Raw genomic sequence first — 20349 nt, forward strand, 5'->3', positions numbered from 1 at the left:
TGCAAAGCACAACATAGGAAACCAAGAAAAGGTTGATATAACCAACAACCACAGGCCCCCTCCTTCTCCTTCCAATCATAATCCTGTCCCTCCCCACAGACATACTACCCTGTTATGCAATAACATTGCATTGAAAACTGAAAAGGAAATCTACTACTGGGTACCGAGGTGGCTCAGCGGTTGAGCGTCTGCCTTCAGCGTGATCCCGGGGTCCTGGGATCGAGTCCCACGTCAGGCTCCCTGCATGGAGTCTGCTTCTCCCTCTGCCTGTGTCTCTGCCTCTCTCTCTGAGTCTCTCATGAATAAATAAACAAAATCCTTTAAAAAAAGCAAAAAAAGAAAAAGAAAACCTACTACTTGATCAGATGAGATCGGGCGCGTTCAGGGTGGTATGGCTATAAATGACTCCTTGAATAATATAACTTAGAGTTAAAAAAAATGCTTATATACAAGAAATCATATGCTGTGTGTTTTATATCTAATTTCTTTTAATTGATGTCTTTGAGATTCATCCATAATATTGTAAGTTGAGTGGTTCATTTATTTTTATTGCTGCTTATTGACTTTAATTTATCTCAATTGACTAATTTATTTTTGTTTCTATTGTTTTGGCTATTGCAAAAGATGCTATTAACTTTCTTGTGTATGTCTTTTGACACAGAGTCACACAAATCTGTTGGGTGTGAAGTTTGAAATTGCTGAATCACATAAGTATATGCTCAACATTAGTGTACATTACCAAACAACTTTTAAAAGTGACTTTATAAATTTACACTAACAAATAGAGTGAGTGGAAATTCCTTCCACATAGCCTCCATCCTCACTTACATTTTGTATGTCACACGTATCATTTAGAATTTCAATGTAGATTTAATTTGCTTTACCCTGATTGTGTATTGCCTCTGTTACTTTGCCATTTCTTGTATTACATTTTATGAAGTGCCTATTCAAGCATTTTGCTCAATTTCTAATGCAGTGACTGCTTTGTACTTATTAATTTGTAATAAAATAGTTGTATATTTATTAGAGAAAATCTTCCTCCCAGGAAATCTCTATATTCAGATGGCTTCCCTGGTAAATTTTGCAAACAATTAGGGAGAAAATATATCCAATCTATTAAAAATTCTTTCAGAAAGTTGGAAAGGAGAGAATATTTCTCTAATTGCTATATGAAGCCGGCATAGTCCTGATGTAAAAGTCAGGCAGGAAAAGTAGAAGAAAATTTTATTACAGACCAATATCTCTCATGAAAATAGGTATAATAATTTAAAAAATCACTCAAGCAAATTTTAAAGGTTAGTTTAATATTTAAGAATAAACCAGTATAATTAACCTTTAAGAACCTAAAAAAGAGAAAATATTCATAATCTTCTCAATAGATGCAGAAAAACATTTTATATAATCTAACAATGATTCTTGATGAAAAGTCTCAGCAAATTAAGGGTAAAATGGAACTTTGTCATATATGATAAAGCTACAGTTAACCTCACACTTACTGATGAAAGCCTGGTTGATTTCCACCTATGATCAGGAACAAGAGCAATTAATGTTCATTCAAAATTATAGTGAAAGCTCTTTCCATATAATAAGAAAAAAATAGAAGTCATTCAGTTTGGGGAAAAAGTGATAAACATGTCTTATTCAAAGATAACATGATATTTCATGTAGAAAATCTAATGAGAAATGAAACAAAAAATAAACAAACACCTACCAGAACTAATTAGTGACTTTAGTGTGTAGGATGAAAAGTTGATCTTTTTAGTTGTAAAAAAACAATAAGGCATTGAAATTAATAAAATAATATCTATTGCAATAGTATTGAAAAATAAAATAGTAATAAATATGACAAAAATGTGAAGTTCCTTTATACTAAAAATAAATGTAGCTATGAGAAATTAAAGAAGTTCTAAATTAATGAAGAGCTGTATAATGTTCATGGATCAGAAGACCGCATATAGTTTGCATATCAGTTCTCTCTACAATTGTTGATCTACGGATTCAACAAAATCCCAATTCAAATATCTATACAAGTTTGGAAAAGTGGTAAAACTAATTCTAGGTTTCTTCTGGAGAAGCTATATGAGAAAAAATAAAACTGGAGGACAACACTTTTTTTTTTTTTTGACTTAACACTATCTTAAGACTATTCTAAGGCTACAGTAATCATTTTATTATGGAATTGTCAGTAAGATAGATAATTGATAGCTGAACAGAAGAGAATCCAGAAGTATACCCAAAAGTATATAGATAACTGATTTATGACAAACATGTAGAGCAACTTAAGTGAGGAAAGTATAGTTTTTTTTTAATAAATAGTATGAAAAGATCAGGTATCCATTTGCAAAAAAAAAAAAAAAAAAAAAAAAAAGCCCACCTTGATACATACTTCATACCATATATAAATTTAACTTAAAACAGATCACAGACCTAAAGTAAAACCTAAAACTATAACAGTTTTAGAAGTAATCTATCACCTTGGATTTGGAAAATATTTCTTTAGATATGATGCATAAGATATGATGCTTAAAAGAACAATTTATACTTCATCAAGATTAAAACCTTCTACTCTTTAAAAGACACTGTAAAGGGACACCTAGGTTAAGCCTCCAATTCTTGATTTCAGCTCAAGTCATGATCTCAGGGCCCTGAGATTGAGCCAGTGTCAGACTCCATGCCCAGCATGGAGATTCTCTCCCTCCTCTTCCTCTCTCCCCCTCCCTTTTCACCTAACATAATAATAATAATAATAAATAATAATAATAATAATAACCTCTAAAAAAAAGTAAAAGACACTCTAAAAAGACAAACCACAAAATGCAAAGCAAAATGGAAAAACATATTTGCAGGTCATATATCTGATAAACAACTTGGATCTGGAATTGATTAAAAAAAACTGCTAAACGATTTGTTTAAAAAGGACATAGCCTTCTCATTACAAATAATGGCCCATAAAGCAATTACCTGAGCAATATAGGTTTAAAAGAACTCTTTGCTCCCACTTTTTAAATATTTTGGTAGGTAATTTTTTTGCCTAAATTTGTAAAATGATTTCCTTGATGTGCTTATATTTGTATCCATTAATATTCTTGAATGTTGCCTCGGCAATCCCACAGTCAAACATTACAAATATTAATCACAGTTCCACACACAGAGGGAGAGAGAATTGACTGGAAGACTGCAAGCCTAATTGCCATTTCTGGAGTATTTCCATTTTATATTCCTGAGGACTCTATTTTCAGTGCCAATAAGTCACATCAGGTAATGTTGATAAAGTAACTGAATTGGTTTCAATAGGCTCTGCTTTACATTTAGATGGGTTAACAACTTTCATTGTAACGACTGAGGTTTATCAAAAATACCCTTACTCATTTAGAGCTGTTCTGCGAGACATCAAAAATTTTGGATAAATCTCGTAATACAAATAATCTTGGGAGACTAATTTCTACTTTAAATGGCATATGTTCTTTCTAGATAAATGAAATATTTTTTTATGGGAAGAAATGAAATCTAACTGGCTGGATTATAGCTGTTGATTTGACTTCCATGCTGATTTGAATGATCTGATATCGGATTAAATATATTGATTCACTAATTTACCTGGTATTATCGGTAGCCAAAAAAACAAACAAGCAAACAAACAAAAAAACAACACCATTGGTCTAAATAAATGACTTCAGAGACCTTCTGTAGGAATTGAACAATTTGTCTTTGTTGGTGGAATGCCCTGGGATTCTGGGCATGCTCTCAAACCAAGAATTTCAGGTGGTTATGATAATGTTGCCACCTCTTCACTACCTTATAATCACACTTAATTAGTTACAGCAGGTGGTAGTAGCTGGCACAGCTGAATAGTTCTACTCACTCCACCAGCAATTGGCTATTTGTTCAGCAAATGAAAAGGACTCAGCATGAGAAAGGAGCAGAGAATAGCTATGCAGTAGCTGGTGCTTTACCAATGCATTTATTCTTTTTTCTTTTCCACTGTAGAATTTGCCCTTTTTTAAAAAATAAAATGGTGTATTATCATTTTCAGATAAGTAAACTATGTATCTGTATGTATAAATATATATATGTACATATATTGGTATATAAACATATATTCAGTTAATACCTTTTAAAGTACATGAATTGAACTTAGAATATTTTTTTTCTTGGCGAGTGAAAATTCTTTTCTTCCAGATGCCCATTTTAATGAAAGAATATATTAAATATGCTTTTTTTTAAAGAATGAAGGCCTTTGTTATGTAACACTATGTTCTAGACTTAAGAGACATAATAAGGACTTCCAGAAAGCTCCCACTGAAGTGCTTTAATAAGTATCTCACATATGTATGTATATATACTACTAGTTGACCTGATATAGAAGCAGAGAGAACCAGGACTACCTCTGTGAGTTTGAAATAAAGTTTCTTCCCATTTAGAAACAATGACAATTTATCTATCAATGTCTGATGATCTCAAAATGACCACACATTTGCTTTTTTTTTCTTCTTTGGGTACATTAAAATAATTATTTTTATAACTAGAAGTTGTTTATTAAGATCGTTACTTACTATAATTATTATTTTACTTTAATTAGTTTTATAATAAGCCTCATTTTATTCCTTTAGGTGTCCTTTTATATATTCCTTAACATTATTTTATAAATTAGAGGTTTTGTCTAGTTTAGGGAAATACATTTTTTTTTTTAATTCCTAGGCAATTTTGGAATAGCAATGTGGCAAAAATAAGTTCTTTGGCTCCTGGTTTGAAGGGAGTAAAGAGGCATTTTACATAGGCTTAAAGAAAACTTGATATTTTTCTATTAGCAAATAATATTACTGTGAAAATTTTGATTAATACCTGAATCCGTATATTAAATTTTCTAACTGCTGTTTTCTGGGATATTTCTAAGAATCATCTTTCTTTGTTTCTAGGAACAATCAATTTCTCTTGCACTCAAAAAAGAAACTCAGATAAAGAATATAGAATTATTAATATATTTTAACAGAGCAAAAACAAATGTGTGTTTGGGCAACTTTGAATTAGAATAGGATATTTTTGTAAACAGTACTTATTTAATATATCCATATATAATATATCAAAACATTTACATTGTTAAAATATGTGCTGATGCAACTTTAACATTCGCACTGCAGTAAATTAAATCCATGTACTTGTAAACATAGCTTGGATTTTGAATATTTAAATAAAATATTCTTCCAGTCTTTCAAATTTTATAGTGAGCTTTTTATTTGGTGAGATGGAATAAAGGTGAAAGTTGTAAAGCATAGAAATAGGTAAACTTGTACCACTGGACTCAAATACTGACCTCGGCCAGTGCCTATGACTGTACACATGAGTTCCTCCAACTTCCTAGCCCTCTGTTACACAGACATAGCAAATACCCTGAATTTTGTATTTATCAGTGCTTTAATGAAAAAGAAAACACATTTGCCAGGGTGCCAGATTATCATCTTATATGACCGCATTGACTTATCTTCTCATATGTTGTCCATCTCATCAGAAAGAAACCAAGATCTGTGTTTCTTGACACAACTGTGAAGAGCATTTTGGGTTAGACTTTGATATTGAGAAACATGTTTTTATTTATTTATTTATTTATTTATTTATTTATTTATTTATTTATTTATTTAGATTTTATTTCTTTATTCATGAGAGACCAAGAGAGAGAGAGGCAGAGACCCAGGCAGAGGGAGAGGCAGGCTCCATGCAGGGAGCCCCATGTGGCACTGGATCCTAGGACCCTGGGTTCACGCCCTGAGCCAAAGGCAAATGCTCAACCACTGAGCCACGCAGGAGTTCCAGAAACATGTAATATTTAGAAGGCAGAGTCCAAAGAGGAGGCTTTTTAACTGCATATATGTATTTTAATATAAATCATCCATTTGATATATGCCTACCAGCCAGTAAGAATACTAAGGATTTTCCTGAGATTTTATAGCCTCCTGATATTCTGAAGTCAGTGCAATCTTCCCCACTCTTTGCTTACTCCTCTCTTCGGGGGATTCTGTGAGCTTTTAATTCCCTGTATTAATCTCTTTCTGCCTCCTATAAATAGAGATGTTTCTGTGCTTCTGTCTGAACCTCAATGATAAACAATGTATATATGAATCCAAAACAAAGCGTAGTTTTTCTTTTATTTTTTTGAGACTTATCTCAAATATCTAAGTCTAAATTATCCTGTGTGACTTGCTTTTTATTAACCCAACATTAAATGTCTATGATGTTTTATGCAGATGTGGATCTTTAATATTTAATTTTTAAGATCACCCTTGCATTAGTATAGCACTATTTCTTACCCACTCTTTATGTTGATAAACTTTTGAGTTGCTTTCATTTTCATTTTTCCTTTTTGTTTTTGTTTGTTTGGTAATACAAGCAAGATGGCCAGGTACATTCTTTTTTTTTTTTTTTTTTTTTTAAAGAAACCCTCGTAGACATGGATCAGGAGACTTCTTAAGAACGTACCTGACCGAGTAAAATACAATGGAATATTACTCGGCCCGGTACGTTCTTATGAAGTCTCCTGATCCATGGCTACGAGGGTTTCTTTAGGGTACATACACAGAAATTAAATTTAGTAAGTGGGAGAACCAGTATTTTAAATTTTAAGCCGTGATACTATATGATTTTCAGAATTGATGCCAATGCGGGTATACCAGAAGTACCCATCTCTCAGCTATTTGCCCAGGCATTGATGTCTTACCATTTATTGACAATCTAATGGATTTAAACTGGTATCCTATGTAGTCTTAGTTTGCACTTCTCTAATTTTTGATGAGGTTGAATACTTTGTCTATTGTTACTTCCAATGTTATTGTTTATTTTTTAAGATTTTAATTATTTACTCACGAGAGGGGGGGAGGGCAGAGACACAGGCAGAGGGAGAAGCAGGCTCCATGCAGGGAGCCTGACGTGGGACTGGATCCCAGGACCGCAGGGTCACCCCTGGGCAGAAGGTAGGTGCTCAACCACTGAGGCACCCTGGTGCTCCCTTATTTTACTTTTTTGTAAGCTATTTGTTGACATGACTTTGTCAAATTCTATTGACAAATAGAATAGAATTATTAGAATTATTACTTTTTTTTTTTTTTTAATTCTCACCCCTTCCTTATTCTCCTTTCTCTAAATAAACCAAGTGCTTGGTGGAGACGTTGAGCCAGGGAGGGGACAGGACAGCAGAGCAGAGGGGACAGAGGAGCAGGCCAGGGGGCCATCCAAGACCTGCCAGCGATGCACGCGGAGGGGTGGGGGGTGTGGAGAGAGAAGGTGAGCTTGCCCCCCCTCTCCCCACCCCCCCGCCCATGGATGCCCAGCCTTTCACACCACCGGCCAGCAGTGGGGGACCCGGGGTCCCAGTACATGCGGAAGGGGCAGCTGTCAGGACTTCCAGAAGCTTCTGGTCCCCTCAGCCATGCTGCCTCACAGCTTTCCAGGCTTCTGCTTTCTCGCCCCCCTGCTCTCCCAGGCCCCCCGACCCTGTGCCATTAGCAAAGGGAGCAGCGGACCCTGCTATTATTTTTCTATTACATATGAATTTGTTGGAGTTTCTTATAGTCTTAGCATATAGTCTCATTGAAAATGCATCTATTTCAAATTATTTCTTCCATTTTATAGTCTCTATTTTCACTTCCTTTTTGATATCCCTTGAATACAATAAATTTTTACGTTAGCTTTTTATATTTCAAGAAAATTTCTAATTCCATAGACATAAAATATTAAGAATACCTCTATTCTTATGAAAGTTTTAGATTTTGATCTTCATTTCTTTGGTATTATGCAGACCTTCTCATCTCTCTTCTATATCTTTTGATCTCACCTTAATATTTTTAATCTCTTTATTTCTCTGTGGTTCATTCCAGATATCTGATTCTCTCATCGGTTATTTAATAGTCTTATTTTAATCTTATCAGCTAGTTTTTGTTTTCCACAATTTTGTCATTCATTTCTAGAGGTATTATGTTTGGATTCAAATCATCCTTATTATTTTTAATGACATATTGTTACTCCATTACTTATATTTCTTCTTCTATTTCTTCAAACATATTTAACATACTTATTCAATATTGTAAATTAAAATTTCAGATATCTAAAATCCTTAGTGATCTAAATATTTTCTGTATTTTTCTCTGACTCTCACTCATGCTGGCCTTTTTGCTTGTTTTATTTTGTTGAATTTAATCTCTGAATATTCTGAGGGTCTAAACTGGGAAATCTTAACCCCAAATAGGAAGGATTTAAAATATCATTTAAGTAGGGACCAAACTGTGCTACTGCGTTGAGAGAAATCTGGTTCTTTTCTCAGTGCTAGACTTACTTTAGAAAATTCAAATTTAGTTTCTCTTACTTGTGATGTTTTCAAAGTGTCAATCTCTTGATCCCACTGAAAACATTTGTTTCAAGAGTTTCATTATTCGTGGTGCCTCTACTCTTTTTTCTCTTCCCCATCTTTTCCCCTTTCTTCTTTCTTACCTTTTTTCTCTTTGTTCTCTCCATCCTTTCCTTCTTTCCTTCCTTTCTTCCTTTATGAAGGGCTTTGATCTCTACTGTGAATCTAGCAATGCAACAAAATAATGTTTATTTCAGTTTATCCAGGAGCTATTCATATTAGAGTCATCTTCAGAAGATCTTTTTCCACCATACTGCTAGGAATACAATTTCTCAGTTGCTTTATGATAAAAATATGATATTGCTTTTATTTCAACTTTACATATCAAACAGAAAATACATAAAACTAAATTTACATTATTAATGTAAATTAATATTTTGTATTAATTTTAATTAGTATTAATATTTAATATTTAAATAGTATTAACATTTAGTAAAACTACTAAATTTACATTATTAATGATAATATTATTAAGATTTCTGTATGTAAACACTCAGCTAGCAATTGAATGTGGGAGGATAATGATTAATAACTGGTTCTGTTCCCTATCTTTCAGGGAGATAATGTATAAGAAATTGATTCTCTGCTTTCTCTTTGAAACAATAATTCAAGAAATTATTACGAATTTACCTATACTAGGTCCAACATGGCTGATAATCTGGCCAAGATTTATACATCGGACCAGACACCTACATCTCCCAGATAGGTTTTAACTAGTTGGTATTACTAAATTACAGCTGTACTGGAGGATGAAAGCTAGGACATACTCTAAAGTGTTGCAAGTCTGGCTAGTTACATACTCCTGAGAGAAAAGTTGAAGTCAACTACAGTGATGACTGCTTTTCTGATTTGAAGTTATTTCACACCTCAGTATCACATGCAGTGACCTTACAGGCAATACAGAATAACTGAGTCAGGAGAATTTGTGCTTGGAAGTTAGGACTTTCCTATTCTATTCATGCTATTGCTATACACACTGTGCTGTTTCCTATCTTATATCTTCACAATGTCCATCAACAGATGAATGAATAAAGAAGATGTGATATATATATATATATATATATATATATATATATATATATATATTGGACTATTACTCAGCCATCACAAAGAATTAAGTCTTGCCATTTACAAGGACATGGATGGAGCTAGAGTATATTATGCTAAATGAAATAAGTCAGTCAGAGAAAGACAAATAACATAATTTCACTCATATGTGGAATTTAAGAAAGAGCAGATGAGAATATGGGAAGGGGGAAAGGAAGAAAAGGAGGGAGGGAAACAAACCATATGTGACTTTTAACGATAGAGAACAAATTGAGGGTTAATGGAGGAAAATAGGAGGGGGGTGAGCTGGATGGGTGATGGGTGTTAAGTAGGGCACTTGTTATGATGAGCACTGGGTGTTGTATGAAAGCAATGAATCATTAAATTCTACTCCAAAAACCAATATTGCACTGTATGCTAACTTTTTAAAATGTAAATTAAAAATAATTTTAATTAAAATTAAAATTGGAAAACAGTCTTCACAAAAGCTAAGGAAATTTGGAGCTGGGTGAAATTGAATGTAGACAGTGAAGTTGTTAATCCGAATCATGACTAATGGTGCTAATAGAGCAGACTGGGCATCAGGCATGTATTAGCTAATTTTAAATACCAACGACCAAATGGCATTAAAATCTATATTAATCAAACTTGTATGAGGAAACTAAAGATCACAAAAATCAATTAACTTAACTTTAGATTAAGTGCTTAGAATAGAACAAGTTGGCATTTAAAGAAAGTTTTCTTTTTCTTTATTCAGAAGTTATAAGATTTTCTTAGTACAGTTGACAGGTAATATTACATTAGTTTCAGGCGCACAATATAGTAATTCAACAACTCTATAGATTATGCTATGTTTACCATAAGTGTAGCATCATCTGTTACCATACAATTCTCTAATGGGATCATTGAATTTCCAAGAATTTCAAGGAAATGATTTTAGGATAACTATTCTTTCTGTTGTGTCAGATAAAGACCAAAATATTGGAAATATTCCACACATTTGACTAAAGCAAAATAAAATACTTGATATAAATTGATACCATAGAAGCTATCTAATTTGGGTACAAGAAAGTTAAAAGAAATGAATAATTAAAAACAATAAAACTAAATAGAACTTAAAAAAATTCATCAGGTTAAGTACCAGCACCAGATATTAATACTTGATATATCACTACAATAATTACGAGTGTAGCAAAGGAAAAGATGATATGGCAAATGATTCAAAGCAGGATCATATATTAAACTACCAAAGAGATCCATACATAGAAAGTAATTACTGGCAGAGCTTGACTCGCAACCTGGAAAAAGACAAATTCTTCATTTAATGATTTTTAAAGTTTTTGGAAAAAATAGTGAGACATGAGGCTTAAACCAAACCACATGGAAAAATAAATCCAGAGGCAAAGGGAAAAAAGTTAAACTATTTTGAATATATATCTGTGCTTATGGATATATGATATATGATACAAATATTTCTTTAAAAATATGAAAAATGCACTGACTATAAGTGGAGATTTTTATAAATTCAACTATAATTACTTACATATGTTTGTCATGTGGCATTATGAAGAAAGTAAAAATCTAACCTTCAGAGTAGAGGTTTACAGCATATATAATATAGTAAAAGCTATCTAAGCTACCTAAGCATGCCTATTTAAAGAACACTAAAAATTGTTTTGAAAAGATGGAAAAATAAAATAGAAACAAAGAAAAACAGTTTCATAATGTTTTTTGAAAATATATGTAAGCAAACATATTTCACAAGAGAGGAAACACAAATGGCCATAAGCGTACAAATATAGGCACAGCTTTCTTAGTAAGGAAGTAGTACAAATTGAAAATACAATAAAAAATATTTAACTCTATTAGTGTAGCAATAAAAAAATTCACCAGTATTAACTATTAAAGGACCTATGAATTAATCAGAATTCTTATAGATTTTTAGTGAGTCTATAAATATACACACACAATAAAAAATGTAGTACAGTTGAAAAAGCTCTGACTCAATGACCAAGCCAATTCACTCCCAGATCTATGCCTGAGAGCAGTGATACTCAAAGTGTTTGGCTGCGACACAAAGACAAAAATGTGCTTTCTTGGTGACACAAACACAACTAAAATAAAGTTTAATAAGTAAGTAAACCTTACTACTGACATTTCATTCTCATATTTTCTGTCCTATGTTTTAAGACCATTAAATTGATTTCATAATCCACAAATTACCCACAACGTCAATGCTGTAAAACATTTCCCAAGAGATTATTACATCTTTAAAAAATCTTAACTGCACTGTTTTGTTTGTTTTGTTAAGTAGGCTCCACACCCGGCATGGAGCTCAACATGGGGCTTGAACTCATGATCCTGAGATGAAGACCTGAGCTGAGATCAAGAATCAGATGCTTATCCAACTGAACCATCTAGATGCCCCTGGTAAGCTCTAGTTTTAAATATTGGGCAGTTAAACTAAGTGTCTCACCATATTATATCATAATTTTTATATTTTAGATTAATGAAGTTATTACCATCTTTTGATTCTTCGCCCATTTAATTTTTTTTTTTCCTTGACAATTTAATTCTTGAGTTAGTTAAAAGTTACAGGACTCCTGAAATTATTAAAATAGACAAATTGTGAGAAAGATGAGATAATGCATTTGAATAGCTTACACATTACTGTTTCTTAATATTATCACATATAGTCTACAGAAATTTATGCTAATTAAATGTTTCCATATTTATGTCACTTGATTTGTCTATTATATTATTATATATGTGCATGTAGACTGTTCTCAGGGCCACAAAGAACACTCATAGTCAATCATTTTACAGATTACCTAAAGGCTTTCCAGAAATCCAGAAATCCATAAAATTTGGTCTGTGAGATTGGGGTAATATAACATTTAGGATATATGGTGTACATGAAATCACTTTGGGCACCTTTGGGTAAATTCTAGTGGGATAGGAAGCCATCTATGAAAAAAGCTGAAAATTACATATAGTGAGAGGTCTATATGACAGCTGATTAGGAAAGACATACTAGATATATTAAAATGAAGTAAAAAACAAAATAATGTCTTCAAATATGAGTATGCTTTACATAACAGAGCAACAGGAATTTATTAATCTAACTATGAATAGATATTTTTCCAACAATACTGAGTATTAACAAGGTCAATTTTAATTGTTAATAAAATCTCAAGCTCTGAAAGCTTTTATGTTTGGGAAAATCTGAGGAATTTTCTAAAGTTCATCTCTAATAAAACCCAATATTGTTAATAGCTACCTTATTTTTGAGAAAATTTAAAAACAATGGATTATTAAATTTGAGGAACTATGTATCCCTTGGGCATTAAAATATATCACAAAATTATAGGAGTGCACTGTATAATTTTAAGGAATGTGAAAACAAGAGGAACACTAGAAATAAAATATATAGGCCGGTTTTCTATTGTGTGTAACCAAATGCAATCATATCTGATAGTTAACTCATAGTAAGAATCTCTTGGTTATTTGAAAACATATTAGATTGAAAAAAAAACAACAAAAAACTTTTGTGCCTTCCAGGAAAACGCAGGTGCTCATTGTCCTGCCAATCTTCTACATATGTTGATCTGCTTAATGGAATAATGTAGTATTGTCTGCCAACAACCAGAAATTGGTTTTGGCATAATTCAAGCCTTTCTTATAGTTCTTATTGTAAATGACAAATTTGGTTAATTCTTAAGTAACTTCCAGGTCATAAATACATAAAGAAATTCCTAATCTGTTGTAGAAATAGGGCATAATTCAAGTAATTTTCAAGGTTCTGGCAAGTGATTTAAATAAGTAAACAACGAAGATTTTTTTCCAGCATTGCAATGTCACTTGAGAATGTAATTTTACTCCACATCTGAAAAATCACTTAATTTCTTTCACGATCCCAGCAATTGTTTGTAATTTTTCTGTATTTATATGTCTGAAAATCATCCTGATTTTTTTTTCATCTTAAGCTTTCTATCCCATTAGTGACACACCTTAGGATGTCTTTGGTATTTTAATATTCTTTTAATTTTCAAATTTTAAACACTTGTATATAAAACTAAAGTTATTTTCAATTTTAAGTTAACTTTTAAAATGTGAAATACACATTTTTCTCTAAAATATTGGGTTTTTCTTTCTGACCTTTTCATATGTCATTATGGGATTTTTTTTTCGGAGAGAAAACATTAGTTAATCTTATTTTAGATAATAATAGGCATCCCATTTCTCAATTTTAGATATCAATACACTTATATCTTTATATCTATGTGCAAACTTTGCCTACTTTTAATCTGTGTAAAAACTGGTTATTTCAAGAAACCAGGTCCCACGTTAAGTTAGAAACAATAACAAAAGCTAATTTCACCATGTAGACCCAGAAAATGAAATGAGATTTAATCATTGATTTAAAAATTATGATAGATATACATGATGGTAACTATGTTATTAAACCTTTATAAAAGGAAAATGGGGGTACTCTGCTGGCTCAGTCAGTTAAGCATCTATCTCTTGATCTTAGCTCAGGTCTTGATCTGAGGGTCAGGAATTCAAGCCCTCTGTTGGACTCCATGGGTGCGGTAGAGCCTACTTAAAAAAAAAAAATTTAAATTTAAAAATAAAGAAAAATGAAGTGACATTAATGAGTGATAATTTGAAAATAAGGCTTTATCTTTATTCAAGTTTGCAAAATAATGCAGGAGCTTGTAAAGCATGGCTGTAGATGCTTCCCATATGGAAAATATAATGTATGGTATTGATCATGTATAAAATTAAGAAATGTGAAAGTACTTAACGATTTAAGAACTAAAATATTTTTCACTATTACTTTTCTATTCTCATCAAAATATTTAATTAGTGATGAATAATCTCAGTGTGATATAAATGGACATAAATTACTGATTTATTTCTGGCTTGTGTTAGACTCAGTTTTAAAATACAGACAAAGGGCAGCCCAGGTGGCTCAGTGGTTTAGCACCGCCTTCAGCCCAGGGCATGATCCTGGAGACCCGGGATTAAGTCCCTCGTCGGGCTCCCTGCATGGAGCCTGCTTCTCCCTCTGCCTGTCTCTCTCTTTCTCTTTCTTTCTCTCTCTCTCTCATAAATAAATGAAATCTTAAAAAAAATAAAATACAGACAAAAATGAATATAATGTACTGAACTGCTTTATAAACTTATAAATAAATCTGCCACTTGATGTGATTCTAGCAATAATGACTTGGGATATATCTGTGGATGAAAACCACAGATAACCAGCGGTGGACTGGAGTTGGCAGATCCTAGTTTATAAGAACATCTTATTAATTATTTAGGATGTTTGTGAGGCAGTCATTGACTCCAATTGGCCATGGTGGGAATATTTACACTATGAAAATCATGCAAACAATTCACAGCAGGCCTTATTTTTTCTTAAGAGCCATTTTACCGCTACGCCATTGCAATTATCCCTTTTCTAGAGTAGAGAAGCAGACAATAAACAATATGCAAAATAAGTAGGGGTACCATAGAGCATGTTAAATGGGATAAGAGGTAAGGTCACCAAAAATAAAGGATAGAAGTGGCATTTTACTCCAGGTTAGCACTTTACTGTATAAAATAGGTTAGTCAGTGTAAGTCTCATCAAAGAAAAACATGAAGTTTTTTAGGGAGTTAGCCATATAAACATCTGGAAAAAAGTGTTCTGGGCACAGAGAAAAGGAAAAAAAAAAACTTGGTTTGAGATATTGCCTGGTACATGTGAGGAATAACAAATAAATTATACACTGGAGAAGAGTGAGGAGGGTAGAGTGGGAGAAAAAGCAATCAGAGAGGTAACAAGGTCAGATCAAGTCATCTTCAGAAGCCAGAAAAAGGTTTTGACTTTTCTCTGTCTTTTTATATTTTTTTCTTTTTTCTTTTCTTTTCTTTTTTTTTTTTTAGAGAGGGAGACAGCGAGAGGAAGGAGGGAGGGACAGAGACCATCTTTAGCAGGCTCTATGCCCAGTGTGACTTTTCCTTCTTAATAGAATAGAAAACCTGCAGGGTTTCAAACAGAGTGACAGGATCTGATATGTTTTTAAAGATAACTCTAGGTTCTATGATGAATGGAAATTAGTATGTAGGAGACACGTGGATGAAACTAGAAGAGCAGCACATTAGGATATAGCCCGTTAATCAACATGAAAGAGGAGAGTAGCTTCATGAGAAAAGATAGCTGCTTACATAGAGTAGGAACAAGTAGACATGATAAGATGTCCTTGGATTCTAGATACATCTTAGAACTAGGATTCACTTAGCCAAAGAGGAGTTAGTGGTGGTAATTGCACATGCCTTCATCACTATTAACTTAAGGTGGATATTCTGAAAAATTAAACTTCCATCATGACTAGTGAGTTGCCTTTGGTGAAAAATTTTCAAATACGTAATTGATTATGGTCATTCTGATCTCGGCATCTCACTTTCCTGGCAGGCTTAATTTTGGAATTTTATAATAAAAAAATAGCTTAACTATTTCCCCAAATACTTCTGAATAGTTAGGAACATCATTTTGACTTTGAGCTAATTCAGTTTTATTACATTTCTGTTATCATATGCCATGAGAGGGTCTTATTCATCCAGAGTGTCACTAGCACAATAATTAACATACCACCAACCCGAGGCTATTAAAATCCATTTTGCTTCACACTGGATATTTGTGTATTATTCATCCTAAGAGTCAACATGTTTTTTTTTCTTTTTTTTTTTTTTCCACTAAGGAATTGAGGTGGTATGGGATTTCTAATTTACTTGAAACTAAGACCTATTTTCTTTCAAGTCCCTGACTCTACTAATAGAAATCTACTTTAGGGCACATTTCAAGGTACATTAGACACCATCAACTTTATTCACACAATGGTTCCATTGTTGAAATATTAAATGACACCCCCCCCACCAGAGCACAGCATCTAGTCACTTGTGGAAATTAGCAGTTAGCAGAAATCTTTCCTAAAGATGTAACAAATGAACCGTGTCTGAATTAAAGAATTATTATTTCACACATAAAATGTTAGTTCAACCTTCAGAGGACTTTTGTATTCAGGTAGTAACTTGGCGTACATACTGGAGAAAAACTGAACTCTATAAACATAACTGATAAAAGGAATCATCTTAAGGCACCTTTATCAAACTACAGTTCTATATGGTGACCTATGATATTTGGCTATAATTTGCTTGATGATACCTTGATGGCATATCATAATTACATATCATATGAGAGCTATAACAATGATGTGTTTTAAAATAAATTTTAAGTGTCATGAAAATAATAAATATACAAATTCAAACATTTTTTTCTTGAGATTTGTATTTGAAATGAGGTATAATTAGCACAGGACTTTTATTTAGGTTTTTATTTAAATTCCAGTTAACATACAGTGTAATAATAGTTTGAAGTGTACGATATAGTGATTCAACACTTCCATACAACACCCAGTGTTCATCACAAGTGCCCTCCTTAATCCCCATCACCTATTTAACTCATCCCCCTATCCACCTCCCCTTTGGTAACCATCAGTATATTCTCTGTGGTTAGGAGTCTATTTCTCTCCTTCTTTTTCCTCTATTCATTTGTTTTATTTCTTAAATTCTATGTATGAGTGTAATCATATGGTATTTATCTTTCTCTGATTGACTTACAGAACTTTAGTTTTAGAAACATCACAAAGAGTGTGATATATATGTGTATATATATATATATATATATATATATTTATATGAGATCACTACAACTGAAAGAGATTTTAGATGTCACTTCAAAACTCTCACCTAAAGAATATGGTGACTAACACCAAATGGGGTGATACACTGTTAGCCAGGACCATAAGCCAGATAGTAATGGAATTCAGTTCATTTTTCCTGAGTCCATATTCTGGGCCACTTGAGCCATGCCATCGTGTATGACTTCTGGACTTCACTATCATTTCCAAATTTGTTTGAGACATCACATAAAAATTTTCTATTCTGTGGTTCAACATCAAACTATTGTTTGATATTGATGAAAATGTTAAGAATTTCAATAAACCATTTCTAATAAGCAGAGTAATAATCTTGAAAAATTTTAATAATTCCAAGTAAAATACAAGGTTGGGGACTGTATTATATGGGTTAATAAATATATTTTGAGTTATTCCTTTGTATAATTACCTACTTTACAAGTGACGAATTATGTTATATATAAAGTAATTCTTTTAAAAAGGATTTTTTTTAGCGCAACTCCCCCTGCAAAGGATTCTTAAATCTAATAGCAATGGCCTTAGTAAAGTGAATATCTAGGGATATTTGAACAAGTTAAATTGCTTACATAACATCATAAATCAAAAAGAAAAAATATAATTCAGATACAAACTTGTCAGAGTGTATGAAGTTTGTTGAACTGGACAATTAAGTATATATTCTATGAATATCATAAAAAGCGACAAGCTAGGGGGTGTTTACTAAAGGCCATGTACAACAAGCCCGCAGCTAATATCCTACTCAACAGTAACCTGGAAGCTTTTCCTTTAAGATCAGGAATAAGATGAGGATGCCCACTCTTGCTACTTTTACTCAACATTGTATTGGAAGTCTCAGGTAGAGCAATTAGGCAAGGAAACTAAATTAAAAGGAATATGATAAAAAAAGAAATTGTCACTATGTCAGATGACATGATAATATACACAGAAATCTCTAAAGATTCTACCAAAAACCTGTTAAAACTAATAAATTCAGTAACGTTGCAGGATACAAAATCAATATACAAAAGTTTATTGTGTTTTGATACAATAATAATGAGGTATTAGAAAGAGAAATTCAGATGACAACCCCATTTACAACTGCACGAGAAAAAAATAAAATATCTAGAACTAAATTTAACTAAGAAGGTGAATGACCTGCACACTGAGAACTATGTCATTGATGTAAGAAATTGAAGAAGACACAACTCAATGGATAGATATTTTGTGCTTGTGGATTAGAAGAATTAATACTATTAAAATGTTCATAGTACCCAGAGCAATGTATAGATTCAATGCAATTCCTATACAAAAATCTAATGGTGTTTTCACAAATTAATACAAATAATCCTAGAATTTGTATGGAATCATAAGAGACCTTGAATAGCATAGCAGTCCTGAAAGAGAAGAATAAAGCTGGGGACATTATACATTTAAATGTCTTTAGATTCCACATATAAGTGTGATCATATGGTATTTGTCTTTCTCTGTCTTAATTATTTTACTTAGTGTAATGCCCTCAGGTCAGTCCCTGTTGTCTCAAATGGCAAGACTTTATTTAAAAGTAGAAACAAAAAACCTCAAACTTGTCAATACAGAGAACAGATTTGTGATTGTGGGGTCAGGGGTAGAGAATGAGAGAAGGGGGTTAAAAAGTGCAAATTCCTGGCAGTAAAGTAAATAGGTCAGTGGGGTGTCATGTACAGCAGAGGGGTACAGTGAATAGTACTGTATTGGATATTTGAAAGTTTCTAAGGGAGTAAACCTTAAAAGTTTTCATGACAAGGAAAAAAAATTAAAATTATGTACAGTGGTGGATTTTAACCAGACTTATTTTGATCCTTTCACAAAATATACAAATATCGAATCATTATGTTGTATACCCGGCAGTAATATAAAGTTCTATTTCAATTATATCTATATTTTTTTAAAGATTATTTATTTATTTATTTATTTATTTATTTATTTATTTATTTATTTATTTATTTATTTATGATAGAGAGAGAGAGACCCAGGCAGAGCCCGACCTGGGACTCGACCCCGCGTCTCCAGGATCGCGCCCTGGGCTAAAGGCAGGCACCAAACCGCTGAGCCACCCAGGGATCCCCTATATCTACATTTTTTAAAAATTGGCTGAAGTATGAATTCCTACAGTCTTTGATTATGTTTTAATCTGTAACACGACTAGGAAGACAGAGAAAGCCCACGTTTCGGAGCCCTTGGAGCCCTGAGGCACGGATGAGCCCCCGCCCTAAACGCCCAGATTTCGTGTGGAGAGAACACAGCGTCCGCCGCCGTCAAACAGAGGGATCGAGATGGAGTGGCCGGAAGCCTCCTCAAAAACAGAACGAAAAACCGAAAGAGCGAGTTTGGTGTTGGTGTCGAGACACCTCGCTCTTCCCAATCCCGCCCCGGTTGGTTTTCCAATAATTAGAAGCGAAACGTTAGAGCCTGTCAGTGCGGGTTGACTCACGTCCCGGAGGCAGCTGCCCGCGGCTCAGGCCTTTGGGGAGCGTCACACACCCGAGGTCACTAACAACTCGAGGTAGCGACTATAATCCTTGTCTGTCCCCGCGTCGCTGGCCGTCGCCCGTCCAGGTGGAGCCCGCCGGTCTCCCGGGGCCCGCGGTGGGGGCGGGGGGGCTGCAAGGGGGCGACCCGGGCGCCCGGAACCCCGCAGGCCGCAGGATGGCAGGCCGTGCCCCTGGCCGGCGCCCGCATGTGGGGCCTGCACGTGGTGCCCGCAGGTGGGGTCCGCACGTGGTGTCCGCATGTGGGGCCCGCAGGTGGGGTCCGCACGTGGTGTCCGCAGGTGGGGCCCGCACGTGGTGCCCCCACGTGGTGCCCGCACGTGGTGCCCGCAGGTGGGGTCCGCACGTGGTGCCCGCACGTGGTGCCCGCACGTGGTGCCCGCAGGTGGGGTCCGCACGTGGTGTCCGCAGGTGGGGCCCGCACGTGGTTCCCGCAGGTGGGGTCCGCACGTGGTGTCCGCATGTGGGGCCCGCAGGTGGGGTCCGCACGTGGTGTCCGCAGGTGGGGCCCGCACGTGGTGCCCCCACGTGGTGCCCGCACGTGGTGCCCGCAGGTGGGGTCCGCACGTGGTGCCCGCACGTGGTGCCCGCACGTGGTGCCCGCAGGTGGGGCCCGCACGTGGTGCCCGCAGGTGGGGTC

General features: G+C 34.4%; 1 long non-coding RNA gene across 1 annotated transcript; it reads right to left on the reverse strand.

The window, feature by feature from the left end:
- Positions 1-5405: 5405 nt before the first annotated feature.
- LOC111093697 lies at positions 5406-19791 on the reverse strand. Its single transcript, XR_005383028.1, has 3 exons — positions 19652-19791; positions 8476-8557; positions 5406-5538 (listed from the first exon to the last, which is right to left on the reverse strand). It is a non-coding gene; the product is annotated as an uncharacterized LOC111093697 (long non-coding RNA).
- Positions 19792-20349: the final 558 nt, after the last annotated feature.

Source organism: Canis lupus, chromosome 33 (assembly GCF_011100685.1).
Source record: "Canis lupus familiaris isolate Mischka breed German Shepherd chromosome 33, alternate assembly UU_Cfam_GSD_1.0, whole genome shotgun sequence".
Taxonomy (NCBI): domain Eukaryota; kingdom Metazoa; phylum Chordata; class Mammalia; order Carnivora; family Canidae; genus Canis; species Canis lupus.